At 36.3% G+C, this 27,622-nt stretch overlaps 1 long non-coding RNA gene across 6 annotated transcripts in view; it reads left to right on the forward strand.

Moving 5' to 3' along the window:
• Positions 1-25,928, forward strand: part of LOC106019018 (uncharacterized) — a 142,068-nt gene extending 116,140 nt beyond the window's left edge. For 5 of the 6 annotated variants that reach the window (XR_011812245.1, XR_011812246.1, XR_011812244.1 and 2 more), the window contains 7 exons: positions 2,299-2,473; positions 8,907-8,987; positions 10,227-10,328; positions 16,081-18,911; positions 19,762-19,895; positions 21,982-22,229; positions 22,840-25,928. This is a non-coding gene — a long non-coding RNA (uncharacterized lncRNA). The remainder of the gene's footprint in view (positions 1-2,298; positions 2,474-8,906; positions 8,988-10,226; positions 10,329-16,080; positions 18,912-19,761; positions 19,896-21,981; positions 22,230-22,839) is intronic. The other variant, XR_011812242.1, reaches the window with a different exon arrangement.
• The last annotated feature ends 1,694 nt before the right edge of the window (positions 25,929-27,622 follow it).

Consider the following 27,622-nt stretch of genomic DNA (forward strand, 5'->3'; position numbering starts at 1 on the left):
TCATAAAGTCACTGAAAGAACTAGTTAGGTACTTTGCCCATTGTTTCAGTTATGAACCATATTTTACAACTCAAATCTTTGAGGCAGAAAGGCTCACAGAAAGCACAACAATACATTAAGCATCCAAGTCCCATTCATTTCTGAGTGGTTGAGTTTTTTCTTCTCTTACTCCTTTAGGAACCCAAGCCCACATTTATTTGTTTAAGCATTGAACACGTTAAGTTGCCTGAGAGTTTTTGACAGAATACAATTTCCTCAAAAAATGCTATTTTGAAAAAACGATGTTGAAAACAACTTATTTTCAACAAAACCATTATTAAGCACGTTGAGCTAGATGCTGACACTTGAACTTGAGTAGCTCACATTTCATCCCAAGTGAGTGTATTGACTTTCAGTGTTTTATATTATTTTGAGATGCTCCCAAGAAGTTTCATAAGGCCTTAAGTTCATTGTGATAAATGCAGGAATAGTTTTTGCATTCTTGAAGATACCCACAATAAGAAAACCACAACATTTTTACCTTTCAGAAGAAAGGAGAAGCACTAAGAATGAAGTGGAAAACAAAGATTTGGTTCCAAATTCCTTTTTTCTTTGTTGTAATGCTTGGTTTCTGTATGTAATGCTTTTAGAGTCTATGAACAAGGCTCAGCTTAATCCTCTTACATTTGTCACATTGAATAGCATTGCACTAATTGACTAATCCTTCTCTTACAAAGATCAGAATCAGAAGAAACAGGTTTTGCTAAAGAACTTCTAGCATTCTGAGGAATGTCTTTCCTTAACTATTAGATCATCCCAAGACTTGCATTGTACATTACACTAAAGAAATAGCATTGCTACCATTACCATTTTATATTAGGCAACTTAGTTCACCTGTACTGTGAAAGCCAAAGGAAAACATGAAATTGAGATTTTCTATCTCTGCAGATTCACTCAGTGCTCCTGTAGTTCACTGTTACATAAACAGGGTCAGTTCGAGGGCCAAGCTGGAAAGTCAGCTTGCACATAAGGTTCAGGGTGGGGTCTACCAAGAGTAACCAGGGTCAAATACAGCCCAACAATCACACAGCAGGATTGTAGCAATTAGTCAGGGCCAAGGTAAAACCAGGTAGTCAGGCCCCAGGTCAGATCCCTGATCAACAAGTTACATGGCCAACCACAAACAAACCTGGAAACAAGCAACCCAACAACAGAGCTCAAGCTCTACAAATTAATGCCCAAGACTGAGTTTATATGGACTCTTGGGCCTGTGGGCTTGAGCTCTCAGGTTGGGCTAATTAAGGTCATTAAGGGCTGTAAGTGCAAACCCAATTGATTCTCAGCAATAGTTAAAACACCAAAGAACAAACACAGAATAATTCAAATTATTCATTGATTAATACTTGTTTATCCTCAATTGCTATTTTATGCAATGGTTTAAGTTGGGTAAGTGAATTTCCATACTTGTAGGCTAAGTGTAAAAATAGGCTTGCTTTTCACCTTTGCTGCTTTAGCCCAAACCACTACTTTTTCTTTTAACTTCTCCCCTTTTCCACACACTCACCATCATTGTTGGTTGAGGATAAGTACAGTGGTGTCTCTGATCCCTGGCTATAGGCTCCAACTGTGGTGTTGAAACATGCCTGAGTTAGCATTTTTTTGTAAAGTGGGCCATAAAAAAAAAGGAGGGGGGGGGTGACACACCAATTTGATTTGTCTGAATCAGAAGATAAAAGATTAGCCCCTTAAGTAGCAACTTCCCATATTTTGATTAACATTATAATTTACTCAGTTCTTCAAAGAGATCTGTTAAAGGAATAGTAATTAATAAAGAATTTAATGACAGGAAAACCTAAAGATTTATCTCATTTCTATAGTACCTTAACTGCTTCAAACAGTTAATTATCTCTCTCTAAAATACGTGGTTTAAACACTAACTCAGGATGTGTAATTAATGCTTACGTGATACCAAATAATCCATTACAACCATAATATTTTTTCCTCTAAGGAAGAAGGATTTTAACTTGTATAAAAAGAGGCTCAGGAAATGGAAAAATTCCATCTTTACAGCTGTAAGAATTAGAACTCAGGACAATCCATTCTATCAAAAAGAAAATAGGGGGATGTCATACTAAAAAAGGCGGTGAAAGTAAAGAAATACCTCTCAATTTATAACTGGCCTATGGAAACAGGGCTGCAGGTGGTCATAGGAACAACTGGTGTGGCAGGAGTTTTAAGATGCTGTAATTTTATGACCAGTTTTAAAAGATGATTTCCTGATGACTCTGGACAAAGAGTTCTGTTTCGTATTTAATGTAGGATGTTTCTGCAGAAATTTCATCATGCCTCAAAAGCAAGCCAAAAGTAAGAAGAGATGCTGCCTTGATGACCTGAGTGCAGGCAGAAGTCGTCCATACAGCTGACAGAAGCTGTGCTATTTGTGATACTAGTCTGCGCTATTATTACTCCCAGTTTAAAGATATGAAAATAGAAGGTAAGTGGAGGTACCTCAGGTTACAGAAGTAGCAGGGTAAGAGTTAGAAAAGTGTAATAATATATTACTACGTGTTAAGTATAGGTCAAGGAAAAGTATCAACAGCACAGGTAGGCAAAATATTTCAAAACTTTTACTGTTAATAAGACTGCTGTTTTTTTTATGGAGTTGGTATGTCAAGAAGGTAGACTGTTTAAGCTAACATGAAATTAAACGTAATAAGGTTCTGCATGCAGCTTCCTGGATCAAGAATAAGGGAAAAATAATAATGGTGAAAGTTACATTAAAGTGATACATTAAAAATTAAAGTTTTCTCAGGGTATGGTTAGGATGAACAAAGAGTTAAGTATATAAAGTATATATTAAGTCCATAAAAAATTGCCCTTACAGACAAAGTTTCCCACATCTAAAACTAATTAATGCAAAAATTTTAAGTTTTGATTGCAAAAGTTTCTAATAAAGTTCTAACAATAGCAAGGAATACATAGTCACAAAGCAATCTCAAACAACAACTAAAAAGAACTCTTCAGAATGAACAGCTACTCTTTAGACATTTGATTTCATTATGTCTCAGAGCATAGGGTGGAATCCTAGGTTATTACTTCTTGCACTTACAGAGAAGATTATACATAAATAGATGTTTATGTCCATCATGAACAATCCCTCCTTTTAGAAATGAACCCAGAGGCTAAATGAAGATGTCTTAGAAGCCTGTGGAACAAAAGGGATTGTTTTTGTTCTTTTTTCCAAGTACTGTAGACTCAGACATGTAACAAATTAGAAAAGCACTTTAAAGCCTAATGATATTCAGTAATAATACAAGCTTTGTTTTTTAAAATTAAGAATATATCAATGACCTTTTTTCTATCATCCCTGACTGTTATGTTCTGAAATCATCTTTTCTGTTGTGCTGTAAGGTGATGTGCTGTTTTAATATCAAACCTCTGAAATTCTATTTCAAGTTAGGTACGTATTTTCTGTTTAGACCTAGTAATCTCTGTAGTACAGGTCAGATTTTTTTGTAGATTAATTTAATTTGGGGCAATTTACACTTCAGAAAAGCCAGAGAACAAGAAGGCTGCATCTCTTTATACATCTGTCTATAATGGATTTCCTTCTCAGCTTAGATTACAAGGTATTTATCTTAGGTATTACCTTAGTCTCAGGTATTTATCACAGACAGCTTTCTTCAGGATTGTAAGCATTGTCTCCAAGTTGATTTTCCTAGTATGAATCACTCCATTTAGAAAAAAAAAAAATTGGTGGGAAGCTAATTTAGCTGACATATTATTCATGCCTTCACAGCTCTCCATTTTTCACCCTGTTGCTCAGTATATTGAACTGGGTGGATACTGCAGATGACACACAGCCCTCAGCTTTGAGTTTTATGTAACACACCTATCTCATGGCCTCTGGCTCTTATTTCTTTTATAACCTGCATTATTTGCATATTCACTAGAATACAGGGAAGATGATAAATATTTAGCAGTTTTAATGAGCTAATGAATTGTCATTTTACCCTTTGCTCACAAGGAATGCAATAAGTAGCACAAAGAACCAGTAAGTAGCAATCAATAACAGTAACAATCAATAAAGTTTGTGTTTGTATGTACGCATCTGTATGTGTACACATACACGGCTCTATATACAGAGGGTGCATATGCAGAGCCATGTTTTTTCACTGGATAAATAAATTCTTCTTAGAAAAGCTGTAAGTGTATAAAATACACATGGAGACTACCAACTATATATATGTTACAAAAGCAAGGAAAATCCCTAATTGTACAACGAGTTTGTTCCTGCATAATGTTGCATGCACTATTTACTCTTATTGGCTTTCATATGAGCATTCCAAAGCTTAAAACTAAGTATGTGTTCAATGCTTAGGTTTTCAGAGGAACCAGAACGTAAAAATGTTTTTTTACAGAAAACTAGTTCCAAGTTTTGTTTTCTTTTGTTTTTGTTGTTTTGGAAGAATATTCCTAGGATGTATCTACTTTGCCTGATGGTTTTTTCTGATATCTGCTAGTTCCATCACCTGCAGTCTATTGCTATGTGTATGTGTGTTTGAAATGAGATCTTTTGTCAAGGACTGGTTTTGACTACCATACCAGTAGGAATATGTTGACAGTCAAAAGCAATGTAGAAGATAACTCCTTTTCCTAGAAAAGATTCAATTTTTGAGATGAGGATTTGGCAATTTTAACAAAATATTAAAATAAATGAAATATTCATATATTTACAAAGTGAAGTTAAAAAAATCCATTTATTATCTAAAGATACTTAAAAGTTGTAAAGTTTGTATTGGCTAACAAACTGTCATAAAGTCAGCTTTTGTGTAGTAATAGCACGTAATAAACTAAAGAAAGAACAGGTTGCAGACAGTTTCTGTAGAACATGTGATGTGCTGTGTGTTCACACCCTAGCTCACCCTGTAGTGGCTTGTTTGTACATCTACCTACAGGCAGTAGAAGCCTTGTTTCACCTTTTGCTCAAACTTAATTTAGTAGGTGCAAGCAGCCAGGATAGTAGAAAGAAATAATTAAGAATTAAATTAGGCTAAATTTAGTCTGAATACTATACAAAGCCTTCCTGACTTGTATATACCAAGTATATAGAGAACTATCAAAAAAGCAGGGAATTATTTTATACATAATGAAAATTTCTGTAAGTAATAATAAAAAAAAAAAAGGTGAACATCACTGAGAAACAAAAATTTGAAAACTGAGATTCTGATTGATTTGCATAACGTAAGTCTATAAGGCTAAAAATGAAACCCAACAGGCATAATGAGATTTGCAATAAAAACCACAAGTACGCAAATCTATTGCTGCCTTCCTCTTCAAAGCATGCAGTACTTTGGGTACTATCATAAAACATCAGTGCTATGGAGCCATATAGGAAAGTAGAGGCTGGAAATTGGAGACATTACAAATGTTACTTTCCTCAAACTTTTGCAGGATGAATTGCTTAACATAGGTACAAAAGACATGAGAATCTGAAGCTACCTGTTTGAAAAGCATGCAAGACTCCTCATAGTCCCTTTTCTCTGTACCTAAGTGCTGGCAGTGGCACCGTTCTCATCATCTAACTTAGGGTATTTAACTGAGGTGGTTATGTCATGAAACTGTGGCTTCAGGAGATGCTTTGGGTTAAATTAAAAGTTTAATACTGACAAAAAGGCCTTCTCTGTTCCCTCCCTGTCCTTCCATAACTCTGTCTGCTCTTGTGTGTGATCCCACTACTTACCATGTGCCACCCTGGAACTCATTTGACTGCAGAACAGCAGAATAAAACAGCAGAAACTGTTTTACCCAAAAGTGTATGTTTTTACAATGTTACTGAGTTTAGTTGCCTGACCTTGAGAACAACCAGATAAGCTCCAGATGCAATGCAGAAAAATGTGGGAGAAAAGTAAAAGAAGCTGGAAAGAGGTAAAGGAACTGAATGCCCTCCCTCTGAGAGCTGTCAGTGTGGCTCAGCCACTTGTCAACCTCTGGACTCCCTGTTTACCTTGTAGAAAGAAGTAAGTACCTTCTGAAACAGCTTAGAGAAGGATTGTATTCCACTATCAACTATTTATTAAAAAAAAAAAGGGGGGGGGGGGGGGGAATAAGCATTCCAAATTATCTTCTTAAATGAGAGGTTCAATTTTATGTGATATAAATACCCCACCTTCATCTTCCCTGTTCCAAATTCAACCTCCAAAGCAAGCTGGAAAATACTCTTTGGACCCCAATGACTTTTTTTTTTTTTTCCATTGTTAATCTTTTCTACTTGACATCTCTTTCATCTTTCTGGTGATATTTTCTCCTCTCAATACTCCTTGTCTACATTTCCAGATATGGGGCTCTTCTCTTCTCTTCTCTTCTCTTCTCTTCTCTTCTCTTCTCTTCTCTTCTCTTCTCTTCTCTTCTCTTCTCTTCTCTTCTCTTCTCTTCTCTTCTCTTCTCTTCTCTTCTCTTCTCTTCTCTTCTCTTCTCTTCTCTTCTCTTCTCTTCTCTTCTCTTCTCTTCTCTTCTCTTCTCTTCTCTTCTCTTCTCTTCTCTTCTCTTCTCTTCTCTTCTCTTCTCTTCTCTTCTCTTCTCTTCTCTTCTCTTCTCTTCTCTTCTCTTCTCTTCTCTTCTCTTCTCTTCTCTTCTCTTCTTTTTTCATATTGAACTCATTCACTGTGTACTCATTTTAATGTTTTCTTTCACGATGTGAGTTTGTTTATAGTTCTTCCTACTCCATCATTTGTATCTTTTGTTCTCATTATTACTCCACTTCTGGCTATGTAATTGCTTAGTGTTTGAATTCTTCTGCAGTTGCTCTGGCTACATCCATTTGAATTTTCTGCTGTTAATATTGTTTACTATTTCATAGCATAGTTGTCTCTACATTTGCTTATGTTCTGTATAATGTTTAATTTGTATTATTCTTTCAATGATTTTTTTTTCTCTTTCAGTCTTACTTTTCCATAAAAATGCAGTAAGTTGTAACAGAGCAAGACATCACTAGCAAATAGGAAAAAAGCCTTAGGAAAAGTAAGAGATAATACTTCCTAATACGCCAAACTTGTTCTCGTATTTGTTTAACCTCTGTCAAAAAGGATGAGTCAGGGATTTTACTTTTTCCTGATGTTACCAGTCTAGTCAAATATCTGATTCAAAAGCTACTTCCATCAACCTAAGGATTTTAATTTCTCCAGCTCTGTAGCATCTTACAGATCAGACTTCTCAGCTCTTTTCCATAAACAGGAGACCCTCTCCAACAAACAGCGGCATGTCCTGAAGCCATAGGTCAGGTAGCACAGGTGTTCCAGTTCAGATGTTGTGGGAAAGTGATGGAACTGTAGTCTGGAGGATTTCAGGGTAGGACTGTGCTGAGAAGCATCTCTCTTCCAGTGCTAGAAGGGAAGAGAAGCAGGAGCACAGCACAGCAAATATATGGTGGCCTGGCTTTAGGAGAAAATGCGTTTGGTAGCAATTGTGTAAATTTCATTTTCATTGCATGAAACTTAATAGGTCTGAAAGTTACTTATAGATTTTTATATTCATGTGTTTCCTATCAGATAAGTACTCTTTTTGATTTTACTGACAGAGAACCTAGTGGATCACATATCCTCTTTAGGATTTCTTAGAACCATAATAGGAACTTGGAAATAGGGTCAAGACTTTCTGATTCTATAACAGCTGTTTTTCCTTTTAGATTATCTTTCTTACATACATCATGCTACTCTGCTGGTACTCTCATTATACTTGTTATTTGTATCCACATGTTCTTTTTATATCTCTCTCCTGTCAGTTATAACATTTTTTTTTTTACCTTGATTCTCCTGCATCCATTCTCATTTCCTCTCTCCTTTGTTTCTGTAGCTGCATCTTTGAGTCATTCAAGTCCATTCTACCAACTGTTTTACACTACCTTCATCATGTTGGTGCTAAAAGAAGGATGCTCACAATATAAAATATTGGAAGAGGGATAAAAAGGATCAGTTTGAACTGTTGAGTCAGTGGCGCAATAATATAAGTACTGTTAAGCCTGTCTCTTATAAAGCTATACCATAAATTTTCCTTCTGTCAGAACTTGAATGTGTAAATGAAAGCAGATTCACACAGTATTTGAAAACAGAGGCTACACTATGACACAGAGCTGATTAATTCTGCTCAGTATTTTGTATGTCTATTTTCTTGCCTCTTGTCCTCATAAATGCATGACATCATGCACAGATGGAAAAGACTTTCTAACTACAAAATGAATTGGCTTTGTGACTGACTGTGAATCACCCTTTAACACTGTGTGAGCTACTGCTGTAATAATGAAGTTTTAATCTCTCTCCATATTGCTGAGTAGACAATAACAAAACTGCTTTTGGAAAAGTTCTTTTGTTGTTGTTGTTTTATGGAAGCTTTCATATCTATTGACTTTTTAAATGTATACCCTTTATATCCCTGACATAGTAAGACCAGAATTCCAGAGGACCTCATAATGAGCTATGTATTCACATAACAAAGCATAAAGTGTTAGCTTTTTTTTTGTACCAGTGTTTTCTAGGCCTGTGTACATAGGTAATGCTTCCATTGTTAATCATTGCCAAGATAGTATTAAATAAATTGTTTTGATCTGTTGACGTTTAGAAGAGTTTTAATGCATGAACATGCTACACTCTGCAGATCTATAGATTCCTCTGAATCTATAGTAAAAACAGCATGCATTTACAAGATAAGGAGCAGCACTTTTCCAGTGCACGTGTATATGTGTACACACACAAAATATGTCAGAAGTTAGGAATAAACTGAATTTCTGCTTTCAGGGATTCAGGGACTGGTAATTGATTTATCTATTTTTTAATTCTTGAATAGTGTAATAGAGAACTAGATTAGTTTATTGTGGTGAAGCTAAGTTGATCTGATCCAGTTTAGTCTATTGCATTCCTTTTCCTGTTTTACAGATAACTGAATTTTTCCCTTGGGATATGGGGCAAGGATTGAAGTAAGAGAGCTGGCTTTGGTCCCTCAACTCCTTCTCCAAAGTAAGGCAAGATAAAAGTAAAATTTATTATATCTCAGTAACAGCTTTAAAGAAAGAAACATTTTGCTTCTAAATTTAAATAAATTTAATTAAAAATCAGTATGGATCTTGAAAAAAAAAAACAATGCTACCATGCATAAAAATGTAAATTAAGCAACGTTGCTCTTGACACACTGATATCACTCAATACAACCACAGTATCAAACAGAAGACATATAGCAATAGTCAGCTTTCTGATGCTATTAATACAGTACACAGAGGTTTCATTTATTATATTTTAATAGCTGTAGCAAAGCGACTTAATGGAAAAAATATGAAAGAAGACAGAACAACAAGATTAGTTATTTGCGTACCTAGTAGACTTCCTGAAGCTGGAAGTAAACAATGTTTACAGTATCAAAATTCCCTGTCTGCAATCTTCCTATCCACTGTTAATTGGCAGTTTACTGTAAACATCAAAGTAAAAACGTGTCTTCAAGGTGAGTTTTAAGCTGAATGCTAATTAATTTGGGCAGGGTTTTCTACGTTTAAGGGATAATGTCAAAGACAGTTTTGATGTAAATAAACAAGGAGCAAAAAGTGGCATCTGGCTGGAAATATTGGGATAACAGATGAAAACCATTGTGAAGGATAAACCTGATTGAGGCCTATAAATACAATGATGAGTTGGGGACAAAAAAAAAGAAAAGGCTGATTTTAACATCATTTTGGTAAGACACAATGTAAAACATAACCTGTATGACTAATGTATATACTATTTTGCACAAGTTCTAATTAGTTTTAGTAGCACTCTGTTTATTTCCAAAGCAAGAGCTGATTGTGCACAGTCAGTCCATAGAAATGTTTTGGAAATCAGGAATTTGGAGCACGGAGGCACTTTTTTTCTCTCAGTGGCAAAGGCACTTTTACAGCACTTGCTCACTTTGCACCTGTATCCTCATGAATGCTCCTTGGTGTTGAGAGTACTACTGTCTGTGGGACTATGTTTGAGGAAGGGATCAGTGTTAAAAATAACCCTGTCTCTCAGGGTTATTCATTTTCTCTCAGATCAGTTCCTTGATTCATTTCATCGTGCAGCCCCATAAGTATACAAACCATTGTACCAAACCCCAGAAGAGGGGCAGGGAACTCTTTAAACAGACTTAGCTACAGAAAACACAAAATGTCAAGACAGTCCCTTCCTTCAAGCACTTGAAAAGTAAGTTTTCATTTTCACTTTTTTTTTTTTTTTCTTTTTCAGAATACAGATGTGCGTTATTGTTTCTATGGAAGCCACTAGAGAACCTCTAGAGTGGTCAGTCGTAAATGTAACTGGAGAATTGACATCAAGATCATCAGTCTGGTAATTATACTAAAAGAAGCAGAATGGGACACTACTTGCCTGATTTTCCTACAGATACATGCTGTTTGTTTTCTTGGTGTAATTGCAAATAGACAGTACACATTTTCAGGTATAGTTCTGCAGATTATTTCTTTTCTGTGACCACCAGAATTATAGCTAGGTCATTCACAAATTTAAGTAATGCTTAAGTGTCATCACAAATAACATGTCACTGGTTTAAAAGGCAGGAGGCCTAAGAACAAATCATTGCTAGTGCAAAAGTTGATGTAATTGGAAATTTGTCAGTCCATCTTAAAATAGGAAGTAGATTACAATCTGTTTTGTGTCTCTCTGATTTTTCATTGATTTTGCTTATCCCTAAGTGCTCTCATTGAAAAACATATCTCTGTTTGAACCATCCCCCTGATTTTCAGCACCAGCAGAGAAATAGAGCTTCAGTGATGTGGAAGTTAAATCTAGCCTAGACTATTATAGATTGTTTCATTTCCTCTGTAGACAGTTTCAGCCTACAAGGCTGTAATTTTATATCTTTTAAAATAACTGTATTATTTAGGTGTCCAGGATAGGATGGAAAATATGTATTATAAAACTCAGTTACATTGTATTCTTTTGATAGTGATGGTTATCAATACACACTCACAAACCTTTGCAGTATCTGGGAGGCAGGATTACTATGTTAAAGTACGAAAAACACTATAATGGATGCAGGCACAGTGTGAATTGTCTTACCCCACTGCTGTACCCAGTCATCTTTACTGGGGAAAAAAGGGAGAAGAATGGAAACAGATATACTCTTTTACTGGGGATAAATCCCAAAAATACTTATTTAAAAAAAAATAAAAAATAAATAAATAAATAAATAAATAAATAAATAAAAGGACACAAGCTTATTTGTTTGGTATGCCAGGACACACAGCTCTGGTGCATAAACTCTTGCATTGCCTGAACTAGAAAACTAGAAAGATACAACACCTTGGTAACACAGCTTTGTTGAAAAAGCAATGAAACAGTTTTCTTCCATGGTTACATTTGCACAATTTTATATGAGTCCAGATATTTAAGACTTTGGTTTCACAGACCTGGTACAGCAGACTTTTTTAGCACTTCCTGCCTTGCTAGAGTGTCCCAGCCTTACCAGCCTGGGATATCAGGAAATTTGAAGCACACAGCAATAATGACAAAAGAAATATTCTTTAATGTACCACAAATAATACCTTCAAATGGTTTAATGATTCTGGATTTATGAGAAATTATCTCAGAGCATTATGAAGTGATATAAAAATAATGAAGCTTGTGTCACCCAAAAACAATTTTGCGTTTTGGATGAGGGAGAGTTAACAGCCTGAGGCTGCACTGAGATTACACCAGAGCTCACAGAAGTTTTCTTGGGTGTTCCTAGTATCTTTTATAGAAGTGTAAAACCTTGCACATTTTGTTTCCCAGTATTAAAGCATCTCTTTAGCCAACTGTTTTGATCTCTTGAAAACACATGCCTCTCAATGTAATGAGAAACCTTCATCTTCTTGTAAGTGGGTTCACAGGTTTTCCATTGAATGTGACCAAACATACCAAACATACTTGCATGCTGACAGGTGGGGTAGCTATTCTCCCCTTGGGGCAGGGTTGGTAGATCTTCAGTAGTAGGTAAAAACATGTCTGTTGCGCTGAGTAATTGCTGCTGGGAAGAGCTTGCTTCAATAGTCTTTTTTAGCCAGGCTGACAGTGAAGCTGGCTCTTCCCTTTGTATCTGTTTCTGATGAAAATTGAAAGAATCAACTGAAAAAAAAAAAAAATTAAGGATCCTAAACAGACTGAGCAGAATGTTTAGAACTTTGAGAGTTTAAAGTTTCAGGTCACCAGAGAAATTATTAAGTAGGTACCTTAAATGCCTTAAGTAGGCACCCTTTTCACTGTCACAATCACTAGTTTTTACATGTGAACTAGTGCATTTGGGCATAAAATGAAAAGAAAATAACTTAGTTCTGTTTTTAGTTTTGCCTCAGGAGGTGGATTAATGAGTTGGTCCAAGCTTAGGCTGGCTCCTGACATCTCTAGGCTTGTGTACCTGCTACTGTCTGTCCTTGGACATCCTTGAATAGGATGTCTGAACTCGGATTCACAAGCAGGGACACTTCACTTTGAATAACTGCAGTGGTTCACACCCCTGCTGTCCCACTTGCTGCTCTTTGGGGATGCTGCAGTTGTTCATGCTGCAGTTGCTGGGTGTTTTGTTTGATGTTGTTTTTTGGAATATTTTTCCATTTACAGTCTGCAGTGTTGACATCAAAATCTGTGATATTTATCTTCAGAGTGTTGGATTCCAAACTGCAGCATTACAGATACTGCCCCACAAGCTCTCTACTTTCATAACTGTTTTTTGTTTTTTTTTTTTTTTGTAAGCAAATAATGACATTTTGTATATTGCAAAGTAACTAGTAAATAAACAAATCAGTTGAATTTGTCCACTGAAGGACAAGATCCTTATTCTTTTAGCGATATGTGGGGATCAACACATCCTCAAGCAGTGCAGAACAAAATGTAAAGGCTGTCCTTGAACCCGAAGCCCTGCTGTCCATGACCCTTGTTTTTTTGCTCTTCAGTGGAAAAACTTAGTGTGAAAAATTGAGTCATATTAATGTCTATCTGTCACACAATAATCAAGTGTCGTGGTTTTGTGAGTTTCAGAACCCAAAATTTCTTTGTAAACATGAAGTCCTTATATTAGATTACCAACTTAATATAACAAAAAGATTACCAGGTTCACATAAGGAAACATAAACAATGGCAACAACTAAAAGGTCATTATAATTAATTTTGTGATTATAAACAATGGCAACAATTAAAAGGTCCTTATAATTAAATTTATAATTATATTTTTACATGATTCATATATATTAATGTATTTTACGTGTTGAATGTATTTTGTAAATGATTAACTGTGTTTTATAAAGTGTGTGACTTTTATATAAGGCACTAATTGAAATCCCTGTCTTTCTGAAGTGATTATTTATCTAGCTACAGTTGAAGCCTTTCTTTGTAGTTAAAGTAACATAGATATATTTGGCACCTTGACTATAAACACATTTGAAGCTTTCCCTCCACTCCAGTCATTGATGAAGGTCCAGTTCACTTTATTAAGTAATTCTTTTCATGCACCAAATTTGTTATTTCGAAGCACGAAGTGTTATTTCAATTATTGATTTCTAATAATGATTTTTCATTGCCAGAAGAAATTCTCTGTTGAATTGGAGAAGGCTAAAGAAAGTCTTTCAAGTCTTTTCAATATTCCAGGCAAGATGTCTCTTTCAGAGCATTTCTGTGGTCTCTTGCTCTCTTAAGCTATGTGATGACAAAGGTAAAAAGGCAGACATTGTTAAGTGCATCAGCTCCTTCAGACCCCAAGTTAGCTCTCACAGTGAGGCCAGCAAAATTCTTATATTGCCTCTGTATGTCAAATATGTTATGAACCACCAATCGCTGTGTTTACTAGAGTGTTGTTGAAAGTTCACAAATTGTAGACATTTTTTTTGCAGTTGTGAATGTCATAGTGTTGTGACAATCTTCTCCTAGAAGACTGTCATTAAAATGTGAGGTATCTTGGAAATCTTACACCTATTTAGCATGTGAAATTTGTAGCATCTTTTAAGAACAGCTACATAAAGTACAAGATAAATCACTGTAAGAAACATCCCCGAACATAGTGCACTTGGGACAAATCAGGCATCCTGTGGTTATTGCTTCTCTTTCTTCGCTTTGATTGTATGCAGTTCCTTTAAGTCACTACCCCAATGTAAATATTTCAGGGTCAAATCAACTTGTGTGGCACAGAGCTGAATAATATTGTCTTATCTTTCTACTGTATTTTTCATCCGTGTTCATAGACCAGCATGTAACTACATCATCCTGGAAAGAGCATCCTGGAAAGCTCTGTGCAAGGTATGAGCAGGTATGTGCTGCAGCTACAGCACACGAAGATACAGCCTTTGGTAACTGCTGTGGCGAACCGCTAGAGGCTGCTAAATAAACGCAGCCCACAGCCTCAGCCCTTAAGGAAGACGGATGAGATCATGGGTACAACTGAGGAAAAAAATATTACTAGAGAAGTTGCCTGAAAGACAATGCATTCTTCCCATTGGGACAGTAAGGAGTTACAGGAATAGAAGAAGAAAAAAAAAAAAAAAGTGGAGATTTCCGTTTCTGATTTCTGGGTTATTTTATTTGCTAGCTATGAGCTTTAAAAGCTGAAGACAAGATCTTGCTGACTAATGCTATTTCTATTACTCATAGGCTACTCTGCTTAATTAAATTGAGGGAAAAAAAAGAAAAAAGAAAAAAAAAAAAGCCTGAATCCCTGAACTTAAATTATATATATACATCAGAAAAACATCTAAAACAATGTAGACATGAGTTCTGTTAACCAGAATGGATCAGACAATAGGAGTAAGTTGCATGTACCAGAATCTAGAGACAGATACAATGGAAGAACAAAGAAAGTATCAGAGGCAAATGTGGGCTCTAAAATGGCCTCCCAAAACGGTGGTAATCTGAATATCCCGAAATACACATCAGCAAATTTAGTACTGTGGAGTCGAAAGAACGGTGAAGTCAGAAGCTTACTAGTAGCACAGTGCTGATTCATCTGGGGTGTTAAATGTTGCATCAGTTAAGCAACAATTGAGAAAGAAGCTGTTTCCTGGAGATTAACGGGTGATGGGGAAGGCTTAATGGCCTGAGGCTGCTTTTGTTATTAAAAGGTGGGATGGGGAAGAAAAATCCTGGCTGCACAGTATTTATTCATGAGCAAAGCTTGCTAGCAAATAGGGACAGGATGTTCCTAAAATGACTATAGCAGTCGTCAGATTGGAGCCCCTTCTCAAAAACCTGAATTTCTTTATAGCAGACTAAAATTATGCTTACAGCAACTGTTTAAAGGGTTTGTCTATGCACACTGCTATAAATAAATCTGTTTGGAAGTACCTAAGGAGGACAAGCAGAATGCATGTGCTTGTGCATCTGATGTGTTGAAAAGATCTGTCTCCATACCATCAAGCTTTTGTGATATTCTGGGAAACAAACACTGACAGTCTTGTCCAAGATCATTTTCTTTCTCATATTTTGATTTTTATAGAAAGTTTAAGGACAGTGCTGTTCTGTTCTACTTCTCCAGCTGTTACATGTGTGTGTTCTCACTCTAAAAAGATTTGAAAATGTAAGATTCAAAAAGTAATGTAAAGACTACACAGAGGCTAATTGGTTGCTATGGATATTTAAAATAATACTGCTAAGCAGCTATGAGTGCATGACTCATTAATGGAGAGTTGGCTTCTTACTGCTTAATCTCATTTTATTGCTTTGCCTCCTTCCCTACATGCATCTATAAAGTAACTTTTACGTCGTTAGACCAGTATGGAGGCATAGTCTGTAGGAGGCACTGATTAGGATGTGTGCCATAATATTCTAGTTAGGAAATCTTAAGGAAGTCTGTTCTTTATGGCACCTCTCATACTAACATATTTGTTTGAAGGACCCTATAAGGGCACAATTCCATGATCGTTCTTCTGGGCAGCAGTACTTGCAAAAGCAGCAGCATTTCTAAACCCAGCCTGCCCCCCCAAAAAAAGAAAAAGGATGTGAAACTGCAACTTAATTTAACTAAAAGATAGTTTGGGAGTCGAAGTCTTAATAAAACAGCTTTATACTCGTGGTTACAAAGACAAAATCATCCTTTTTTTTTTTTTTTTTTTTAAAACAGGTAATGAAAGGGATGTTGCATCACTGTAGAACAAAGTTAAGTTGGTGACCAAAAGGTGTTTTACTGGTGATTTAACAAGTTGCACTGGCTGAGCTTGAGTCTGACCACAGCAGGTATACAGAAATGGGATATGTGAAGCTGGGAAAGAAAAGAATGGGGAAACAAGAAGGACTTCCCACTTTTGCTGGTGGTAATTTCAAAAATTGCTTAGAAAAGTTTTGCTTGAAAAGGTAAATGTCAAACTAAAACTTCCTGATCAGAGTTTAAGTTCAGAATTCAATTCAAGCTTGCAGATGTTGTTCATAACATTGAACAGGTTATGTGAGCCTGTTCAAACCATTAAAGTTTCAGATTTAGGTATGAATACCTATCTTAAAGTTTCTCTTGCTAATATTATGCAATGAAACAATACATACAAAATGCAAATGCCCTCAGTCAAGTACGCAGTAATCTTACCATGTACACTAAGATGAAAAGTCACAGAGCAGTGTATCAGTTTAAGGAACTGCTAAGATCATAGTAAACTGTAGCCCAGTATTCTCTTTGCAACGCTGCTGACACTTTTAAATATGCTACCACCTATAACCAGTTTGTGTCCTGTCATCTGGAGTACTTCTGAACAGCAGAAAAGATCATGTGAACGCTCCCCAGCACTGTACAGGAAAAATCATCTCAAATGTCTTAAAACACTTTTGTTGGCTGTTGAAAGTAAAGCAGATGACTTTGAAGGAAATTAGATGGGATGTACATGCCCTGGTCTGACAAACCCATAGGACTGTACTTTCTTCTGTGGAAGCTCAGATAAGCAAATGGGATTTATTGGTTTCAGCTGACAAAACTGTTCAAAGTAATCTATAGCAGGTCAGGAAACCTATGCCTTACTCTAAGGCTGAATAGATCTTCGAAATGTTTTTGGCAGGCCAAATATTAGTACATACTTCTGTATTAACTAGTAACAATTTGCGCTATGAAAAAGTGATTGGCTGTAGGTCCCACAAGAACTGGATTAAGTTGTGAATTGTGTTCACCTTCTGGATCATAGCTTGACTACCCTGACCTACATTAGTAGAACACATTCAAGCAGAGGATGCCATGTTACTCAGCTGTGAGGGTTAATGCCCTGACGATGAAAGTTAAACTGAGCAAACAAATGGACATTTGCCATTTACCATATGTGATGCAGTGTTTCTATTAACAAACACTGCTACTACTGATTGTTCCTATGGACTATAAATTCTTTCCAGAACTACAACTCAAGATAAAAGATTCATTTTTTTTCTAAGAAGTTTAAATTCTCCTTTTTGCCTCCTTCCTCCTTGAGACAAGCTATTCAGCAGTGCTACAGCAGCAGAAGTACATTTGTCCTCTTGGCTTGGGTGTATTGTGCATGCACTGCCTAAGAACACTTTCAAAGGTGACCTAATTCTGGGTGGGCTATAAACAAAAACACTTGTTTAAAACAGGAAAGAGAATATCCATGGCCTCTTCAAGGTTTGTGTCTATCACCCTTATGTTATGAAAGTCTCATATCTGATTCCCACGTCATTTTATATGTATATAAACATACCTATTTTGTATTTAAAATTGGATATGTCTATTATCCTGTGGTTTTCTTTGTAGTGCATATGAAGTGTGAGACTTATTACTGTTTGAACATGCCTCCTGTATGTTTTTAGATACAGCTACATGTTTTGATACACTTCTTCAAGGTAAAAAAAAAATAAAAAATCAAAGCCAGAGACCATATAAACCTGGGGGGAAAAGTCTGATCATTGGGAGGTATTCAATTGTCATCTTCCCAAGACATTAAGGAGAATTGTTAGAATTAAGATGAGGGAAGCATGAGAAACAGAAGGCTAAACTGTGCACACAACTGTTGAACAGTTTTCTTCCAAACAAAAACAAGAATGTTTTTATGTCAAGTGAGTCATTTAAGGTTGACTTTGCTAATCTGAAGGTGTTAGTCAGTAGAGTGGTCCAAAAGCAGAAGTAGTCTAAGTGCAGCTTAATGTTACATGTTTATTTCATGCAAATTAATGCAAATTCATATATAAATATGAAGCCATAGGAGAAAATCCATGTTGAGGTTTTGGTTCAGATGTTAGCACCTACTATTTGATTAGAAGGTGAGACAGTAACTGCAGAGCACTAGTGTAGGATACTATGCCACTACCATCTTTCAGTGAATTTCTCATGAGACATTATTTTTTTCATGAGGAAACAAATGCATTACCATACTGTGTTTGCCTAAAGGCCTTCCCCATTAATTTCAGCTTTATAGGGCATAATTCTCTGCCTGCCTAAACCAATGTGTGGCCTTGTAGAGGTTAAATGACAGTTATGTTCCATTAATATAATTCTGCTCCTCAGCAATGGGCAAAGGACAAAGTTTGGAATCTTCAAGATGATGATCATTATTATGAATAACCCTAAAATCTGCATTCATTGCGTCTTCAGTGGCAGAATAAAGGCATCCGAATAGTGCATAGGAATAGGGAACAACGAGCAAGTGCAACAGTAACAATGCATTCTCTATTCAGATGGATCCAGAGTCCAGTAACTAGAATATAGCTAATATATATAAAAATAGCAATAAAGCTTTTCATTTTTTGATTTACATTTCAACAGGAAATCACCCTTTTACTGTTCAGGATTGTGAAATGAATTGTCGTAAGGCCTGCTGAAGTCTTTTATCTTTTAACTTCTACTGAGTTTACTCAGCAGGAAGCAATAGTGGGATTCCAACACAACAAGCTAGCTCTGTGCAGAATGCTGCCCTCACAACTGACATCTGTCACATCACCCAAACTTCTTGAGAAACTGAGTCAATGGTAAGAAAAAAAAATATTTAGTAGGAATGTGAATTGTATCACATTTGGCATCTTTGAAGTCCATGGAAAATAATCAGTCATGATCCAACTTTGGACTAAAGCCTGCCATAGAGTTCCTTTATACTCTTAACTACAGCATATCTCTATCTGCTTCCAAAGGTCCTGTCAAGCAGATGCCTCTTGGATTGTGGCTAAAATACAATTCTAGGTTCTTTCAAAGTAGCAACAGATATCCTGAGTTCCCAGATCTCACAGATGATATTCTGCTAGTCACTCCTTTTGTTATAGCAAGGATACCAAAGTGAGGCATACTGACTATGACTGTGGTGGTGATCTAAGGTTGAGTTGAACACAACAGCTTTGTGTTGAGTACATAACAATAGCCCAATCTAAAAGGAAAACAATTATTAAGGGCTACGTAAGGAGCAACTGTTGCAAAGGAATAACAACTTTTGAGTGATACTGCTTAAAGATGAAGGTATTGCTGGAAGGAAAGGAGGAAATGTACCCTAAAGAAGCATTTTTTGTGGAAGGAGTGTTTCTCTTCTAGGCAATCATTCTAAAGAAATAAATAAGTTTCTATGCACTGCTGGTAGAAAAGCCATGTTCAAATCAAATGTAAAAATATTAAGTATATAATGGCATTGTAGCAGGAGTGAATTTCACCCCATTAAAACAGTTTTTCTTTGAAGTGTCATTTCCCTTCACTGGAGGGGAGGGACAGGCAGTACTGACTATATGTCTTAATGTATTAAATATGTATTCAATTTATACTTGTAATTATAGTTGTAGTACTCGGATGGGAAAGTTGTGCTCTGTACATTTAATCTTTGTGTTTCTTTATGCTTAGCTTATATTTAGCATTTGCAGATGCTTGAGAGGAAGTATAGAGAAATATAAACTAAAGGAAGATCTTAGGAAGCCAAAAAGGCTAAAAGGAGACAGATCCCTCAGTTCTCCCTCAGACTCTGACAGAGTGCAAAGGTGAGGAATGTAAACAAATATATAACAAAGACTCCATGTTTATGTGCATGTAGATATACATACATATTTGTATATAATACAGGATTGTGCATTTTGGTGAGCTTGTTATCCAAATGTTAACATTACATTGTTTGAAATAATGTTTTTTGATCTAGGAAATAGGTTAGAAAACTGAACCGTTGCTGTATTTTGTCTTTCTGAAATTCAGTGTTAAAGCTATTGAAGTGTTTGAAACAAAAATTAGTTAGCTTTGCATGTCTTTTTCTATCCTTTTAGCTCTATAGAAGATACAGGATTCTGATTTTTTTTTCCTGCATATATGAAACATGCTCTTAAAATTACTGTTTTTTGTCTCAATAAACTGCTCAGTATTTCATCTCCATACTACTTCTTCTTGATACATTCTAAAAGTTGTTTCAACTTAAATAAATGAGGGCACCAACTGAGGCTTTATAAGTTTGAGAACATTTCACTACATATCCTTTGCCTCAGTATTTCTCATACATTGTGTAAACCACCACACCCAATGCTAAACGAAGGTCACTGTTTAAATGTGACAAGCTTGTAATCTAGCCTTGATTGCATTGTGGAAAGACAAGAAGACTGAAAAGCAAATCTGATATTCAATAACAGCACTTGGCAATGAATATTTGTTGCCCAAGAACAAGGAACCTGTGGTCCTGACTTGCAGAACTGTTGACTTTATTATCCCTTTTCCTGAAACACACTTAACTTTTTTGTTAGTGATCATATGATTTAACTGAGACTGTTTAATCTTGACTGCTTAATCTGTGTGTTACCAGTCCCACAGAATTCTTCTAAGAAAGGGATGTTTTATATTCTACCTCTGAGAAAGAAAAAAACAACAAACGAGTACAACAACAAAAAACTTTCTACCTTACACAGCATATTGTCCATACAACAATGAAGAAGTTGCTCTATGACTGTGTGTATATAGTGGTTTTGTAAATCCCTTTGAGCCTAGACTTGAGAAAGGCAACTAATCCCAGTAAAAGGGTATTGCTTCATATAAAGTCTTTGCAGAGTATATACCTCCACCCCCAACTGCCAAGGCTGTTTGCATACAGGGTTTTGGTTGTGCTGCTACAGATAAACTGCGCAAATAAATGAAACTGGCTGATATTTTACACCTACTAGTCTCATTCCAGTATGTATATGTTCACAATCCCTTCCCTTGCCACTTCTCAGTAGTATATTGTGACTATATGTTGTAGAGAGTGCTGTTGCTTTGAGGCAGTGAAGATGCATCCCAAGATGCATTGTATGCCTTTAGGCCTGCACAACATAATTTTAACTGTTAAAGTATGAATCTTTCCCCATTACATTTGATCCTGTATCATGGTAACATATACTGCAAGTTTCATCCTTAAGATAGCAAAGCAACTGTTTCCCAGCTCTTAAGTTTCTGTAGCTGTCCACCTGTAAATATTCTAAGCTTTAAGAAATACTGAAGGAATCTTGCATTAAAATACTGTTGATTTTCTGTCAGTTCTTTGAGCTGTTGTGATTACGAAATACTTTCATGCCCATGAGCTGGAGGATGTTGATCAAGTTCCCACAGAACACAATTACTCACACCTATTCCACCTTACTGCTATGCTAGTAACTATCTTATTAATCATCATGCTATCCACCCAAGCATTAGAAGCTACTGTAATTTGTAGCGTGTCACAAGAACTCTAAGAAAGACATAATGGTAACCTGACATCCCGGTCTTTTATATGGTGTTATTTTTTTCTTTACTGTCACACAAACTCTACTGCTAGCCCATTTGCAGTACAGAGTGGAAATAAATAAATAAATATTATATAATAATAATAATAAAATATGGTTTTATATCGTGAATCAGAAGGAAGGAGAAAGGAAGAATCAGTGAAACTACTGGAATGATTAATCAGTAAGCAGAGGTTTCTAATATGAATGTTCGTTGTGCGTTGATTGTTATCATACTGAAGAAGTGTTTAAAAATTGTTTCTGTAAGTTTTCTATGTAATAAACAATCCTGAGACTCATAAATACTAAGCATCAGTCAGAAGTGGCAAATATTTTGATATTTAAATTACAGGTGAACCAGAAAAAGGAGGATGTAAGCGATCTAGCAATTACACCATGCTGCCTCAAAGGACAGAGAAGGAGGGTTGTTTACATATAATGAACCCTCATCCTGTCGGTTGGAACTGCCAGTCAACCTACCATTACTGTTAATACAGAATATACATCAGCCCAGAGGGATTTGAGAGGAACCCACCATTCATTTTCTTCTAGTCACAAAGCAGCCACCAACAGAAGAGCTGGATTCAAACTGATGAAAGGGTAGGAAACATATTATCAATGAGCATGGAATCCTTTTGAAAAATACATCTCCTGGTAAACACTTCCCCAAAACCTTATGTGAACTATGTAACAAGAGCACACAGGCGACATGCAGTGGCTTAGCCAGCCAGCCAGCCAAGATCTTAAGATCTAGCTGTTTATGCTCTCTTGCTTCCAATTATCTCTTTGGTGTATAGGAGACTGCTCTTAAGGCTGCCCTGTGCAGGAAGTGCTAAGTATGTTCATAAAGGTGTGGCTTAGCTCCCTAGCAATTCCATGGTAACAGGGGCGTAGTAAACTAGCCTTAAGTAAAACAAACAGGCTTTGTGGAAATCAAAAGCTGAGAATGCAAGCTGTCTCTTTGATTAAAGCAGCTAATCTTTGATTGTAGGCGGTGGGCTCCACCTTGTTTCCCTGCGCCCGGAAGGTTCACAGGGGTTGGATGCACTGAGTCTTGCGCTTTCAATACTAATGCAAAGGAATGTTTTTTAAAGTCACTTTTGTAAGATAAATTGTGAGGAAAAATAGGTTACATTTATACAACTACAAAAATATGGTTAAATGAAGGGAAAAGCCCTATATTATTTACTAAAAATCTCATCCTGTACAGAATGGCTCATCTGACAGTGAGAGGTACAGAACAGAACCCTGCGTACTAAACAAGATCTACACCCTCTTTTATTGAGTCTTTTTGCCTTGCTCCCCAGGAGAATAGATGTGTTCTTACCAGGAGCTGACCAGCATAAGCTTAAATCTTACAGGTGAGGCATGTTGCTGACAAAAATTTGCTTTACGATGTTCCCTTCTACAGAAATCTACACAGCGAAAATACACTTTTGCCTACTGTAGATACATTCTCAGGCATGGATTCCTGCATAGATAGAAAGTAATTCAGAGATCTGAAGAGACAAGAAGATCTGATCTTCAGAGCCTTCCAATTTATGTCTGTGCAAAGTAGGTGTAAAATGCTACCCAACCTGTGACTCATCTGTAACAGTGATAGCCAGTCTGGCCACCTTTAGTGACAGCTGCAGGTGTTCAGTAGCAACTGGCCACGAAAACGCTTGATGTGCCTTAAGGCTATGGATTCATGATACTATAAGACATCGGTATCCTTGTTGTTTTCCTATTCCCATGAGTCACTGTTTTTGCCAGGATAACTATGTGTGGGACCAACCTCTGAACAAAATGAAGGAATGGATTAATCTTAAGGAATGCACTGCAAAAATGAGGTTTTGTGGCATTCTGTTAGGTTTTAACTGAATCAGATCCGACTTTCTAAATCAGGATCAATATTTCAAAGCTGATTCAGAGTGTAGCCTCACAAATAGTAGTGCTGAAGGGTTAGAGAGGACAACAAGCCAATGGCAGCCTGTGAATGAAGAGCTGAGACTGGATGAGTAAAGTGTGCCTGAAATTGGTATTTATGTCAAACATCTTTTATTATAAAACCCACAGCTTAAGAGTACAATTTGTCACATATTATGGCAGACCAACCAGCTCCTAACTATTCCCACTTCTTCAGTGAGGGCATGTTTGCTTATAGTGCATATTAGGATTTAATCTATCTGAAAAAATAGTGAAGGAGGAGGTCAGCCTCCTCTGCTTCCCTGTTCACACAAAGCAAAGCAATAGACCACAGAAAACAGCAGTTGAATGATGGTAAGTAAATGTTACTACTTCACCCAGAGCATTATCAGCACATCGACTCTACTCACTGCGTAGCCACTCCCAGGTTGTGCCAGGCAAGTTTCTCTTGTGTGTGTTCTAGGGCTCTTTCCCTTTTCCTCACAGCAGTATAGTTCTGTGTAAAAAGGACAAAATCTTAATGTATGGTAACTATGTCACACTGATTGAAATAGTTACTCAAGAAAACTGAAGAACGACTGAACATAAGGTGATATTTCCTGTCAAACAAGGGTGTGTGCCACATTAACAGACTGCATTGGAAAGGAGGTGTGGTAGTATTGGCACTTATAAAACAGCTCTGTCATAGTACTTTATCACAACTCCAAAGTATTGGGAAGGGAAAGGGCAGAACTCATAGCACCTGCTTGCCGTGTACTTACATATTATCTATGTTTATAAAGCAATTCTGTGGTTATTAAGTGATAAAATGGACTGAATTGCATCAGATGTCATCTTAAATTTAAAATTTCTGCAGTGTGCCAAAGGGAAGAGTCTATTTAGAGCTATCCTTCATATATGTGTGCCTATATACATGTACATACATATTCTTTTGTTACTGTTGCCTTTTACTTGAATACACTTACTGACTGTGCAATATGTTTCATTCACAATGTTTCTTCTCAGAAATTCACATCACTCTAATATCAACCAGATGTATCAGTAAGGACACTACTATCTACTTCCACTGCATGTTCTACAGGATATAAAATCCATGATCAAGCCAAAGGGGCAAAGGTATTTACTCACCCATGCTCAACACAAAGACAGTAAAAACAAAAATGCAAAAGTTATTTCAGAGACCTATTTCTCTGGGGATATTGTTCTGTCCTTGTAATTGGATGTAATAAGACATGGAGTGTGTATGAAATCCCAGTGTCACTTCCTGAATATGTAGTAATTGGTGGTGGAGTTGAATGAAATAAAGTAAACATAATGAAGATGAAAGATGAAGAAATTATTGAATGATAGGTCTCCTATCATGTTTACTTTGGATGCACATAATTGCATTTATCAGTTTATTATACAGAATTCATTGATGAAGTGTTTTTAAAATTTAAGTGCTTCAACATCTGGTTAAGCTTTGCCTAAGTTTTGCATTTATATTTTACTTCTATTTATACTATGGTGAGAAAAAGGTGTGTATTAGCATATCTTTTTGTGGAATACGTTTAATTAAATTATAATGAAGAAACAAGTGTCAGAGCAGCTAAATCAAACGGGAATGAAACATTATAGGGACACACCCTCGTTTATCAGGGTTTTTAAGTCAACTGAGTTCTTGTGGTATAATCTGAATAAAAAGCCAAAGCTATACACCTTACTAATCTCTGCCAAGATACTTTCGTAAGGCTGGTATCAGTCAGTAAAGCTTCAGAAAGCGTAACTTGCATGAAGTCATTGTTAGTTGTGTAATTTGGTCAGTTTTTCATTAAGCAATTTGGACTTTCAGTATACAGTCTTTTGTATTCTGTTGGTGATCAATTCTTTCATCACTGCTATCTTGCAGAATTGATAAGCAACTCTCAGTATGTGAGAGTAGTGTATAGCATGCAGGTGTTTTGATGTAGGTAGTAACATTTACATTTCATACGTTGTCTAAATATATATATATTTTTTTTGCATGCAAGGTAATTGGAGTTGGATATACAAAGTTCCAGGTGGCTTTTGCTGTCCCACTTTGAAACATCAGTGATTTCATTTTTCAGTGAACTTCTGAGAACTTTCTAGACCTACAGTGTGATTGTATTTACATGAGGCATATGGTGGGTTGAACACCAATTCATTGAAAGAGTGACTATGAAAAATTTCTTTCAAAAAGTTAGAGGGCTACAGGATTTCCTGTCTTGCTTTTCCCGTGGCTGGAAGTCTTTGAGCTGATACATGAAAAATAAAGCATAAAATACCCCCATGCTAAATGTTTAATGGAGACATCAGGTCATTCTCATTTTCTGTTAAGAGGAGCTAACAACTTGATCTTTTTGCAACAGGATATAAAGTTTGTCCTGTTGACATCAAACACATGAAGTCATTAAATATTTTATTCCTTATAAAGATAATAGGATGATTCTGTTGCATTGTATTTACATGGTAGTGAATGAAAGCAACTTTTTTTTTTTTTTGGCTTTTTTTTTTTTTTTTTTGCTTTTAGCCATTACAGTGAATTGAATTATCAGTGTATGTACTTCCTCTTTTCACTAAAGTGTGGTGGTGGTGGTACCAAGGAAGGCGGTAGTGTATTTCTTGGCATTATAGCTGAAGTAACAAATGACTCATTATACTAAATTTAATCATTATAAAGCAGTTTTTTTTTACTGTTAGTTACGTTGTCACACTGATGGACTTGTAAACTGCTATATACTTTCAATAGACAAAGAGAGAATGGATTACCAGTGTGTTTTAATCTAAGACCAACCATTAGTTTGCTTAAGAACTGCCACAGAAATAATATATCCTGTTGAATTTCCATTTGCATATTGTACCCGAGACTATCAAGAATGTTACCAATTGCAATGAGAATTTATTTGGCAGATTTTAGGGGCAATAAAGCTCCACAGAAAGCGAATTTTCAGTCACAGGTAAGGTAGATTGAAAGGTTTAGGAAGTACTTGCATATTCATCTCATTAGGTAACAAATCATATCACATGGCTTGTCTAGTTTACCACAGCTTAAAGATCCTGTCTCAACTAGTTTCAGTGAATTATTTGAAAGCTTAGCAGAGAGATCAGATTGGATACTGGGAAAAAGTTTCCTAGGAAAATATTTCTCATCAGCAACGTAGTGCAGCATTGGAGCAGGTTATCTGTGGAGGTTTGGAATTGCTGTCCTTGGAGGTCTTAAAGTCTCACCAAGACAAATCATTGGCAGGCTCAGTTTGGTGTTGGCAGTAGTCCATCTCTGACCATGGTTTTGGACAAGAGGACTTAGAGAGCTGCCCACCAGCTAGCGTTTCAACAATTCTAATTCCAAAAAAAAACTGTTTAGAGATCTATTTAAAGAGCATGATATCCAAAAATCTAAATTCACTGCATATTTGCTTAAATTGCTAACCTTAGTGTAAATCTAGAATATTAATGAAGGACACTAATGTGCATACACATTTGATCTGTCCATAAATTTCATAGAAAAATAAAGTCTTTTATCTTCAGAAGCCTGATACCTGTTTTTTGGAGAATTTCTACTGAACAACATCTATTCACTGGGATTCAGGGGGAGGAGCTGAGCATGTATAAAACTTTTGTAGGATTAAGACACCAGATTGATTGTCATCCCATAAAGGAGAGAAGCTATGTAACATAACAGTGAAAGCAACTTCATTTTTATTTATTTAGCCTATTCACTGTTTTTATGTTTTAGTTTACCTTTGAGTCAGTAGAATTGGAATTCCAGCTGGTGCAGGATTCTGGGTGAACGATTTCTGTAGGGCTTGGTGGGGCTAGTATCTGCAGGGCAACAATCCGTCGGAAACCACCTTTCTGAAGCAATTTTGCATATTGCCAAGCTTTTGTGAATATCCCAATGGAAATTATTTTGAGGCCTCTACACTGCATTATAATCATGACAAGACCTACCTGGCAGACCAAAAAATCAGATCTCTGAAAACATCTGGACAGCAATCAAAGAACACTGCTAAGCAGTTGTTCCCATGCCCTTTCCCACTCATTTGCTGTTAAAGAAAAGATGCCAAAAAATTCTTTACGTATGC

Source organism: Anas platyrhynchos, chromosome 12, assembly GCF_047663525.1.
Source record: "Anas platyrhynchos isolate ZD024472 breed Pekin duck chromosome 12, IASCAAS_PekinDuck_T2T, whole genome shotgun sequence".
NCBI classification, from domain to species: Eukaryota; Metazoa; Chordata; class Aves; order Anseriformes; family Anatidae; genus Anas; species Anas platyrhynchos.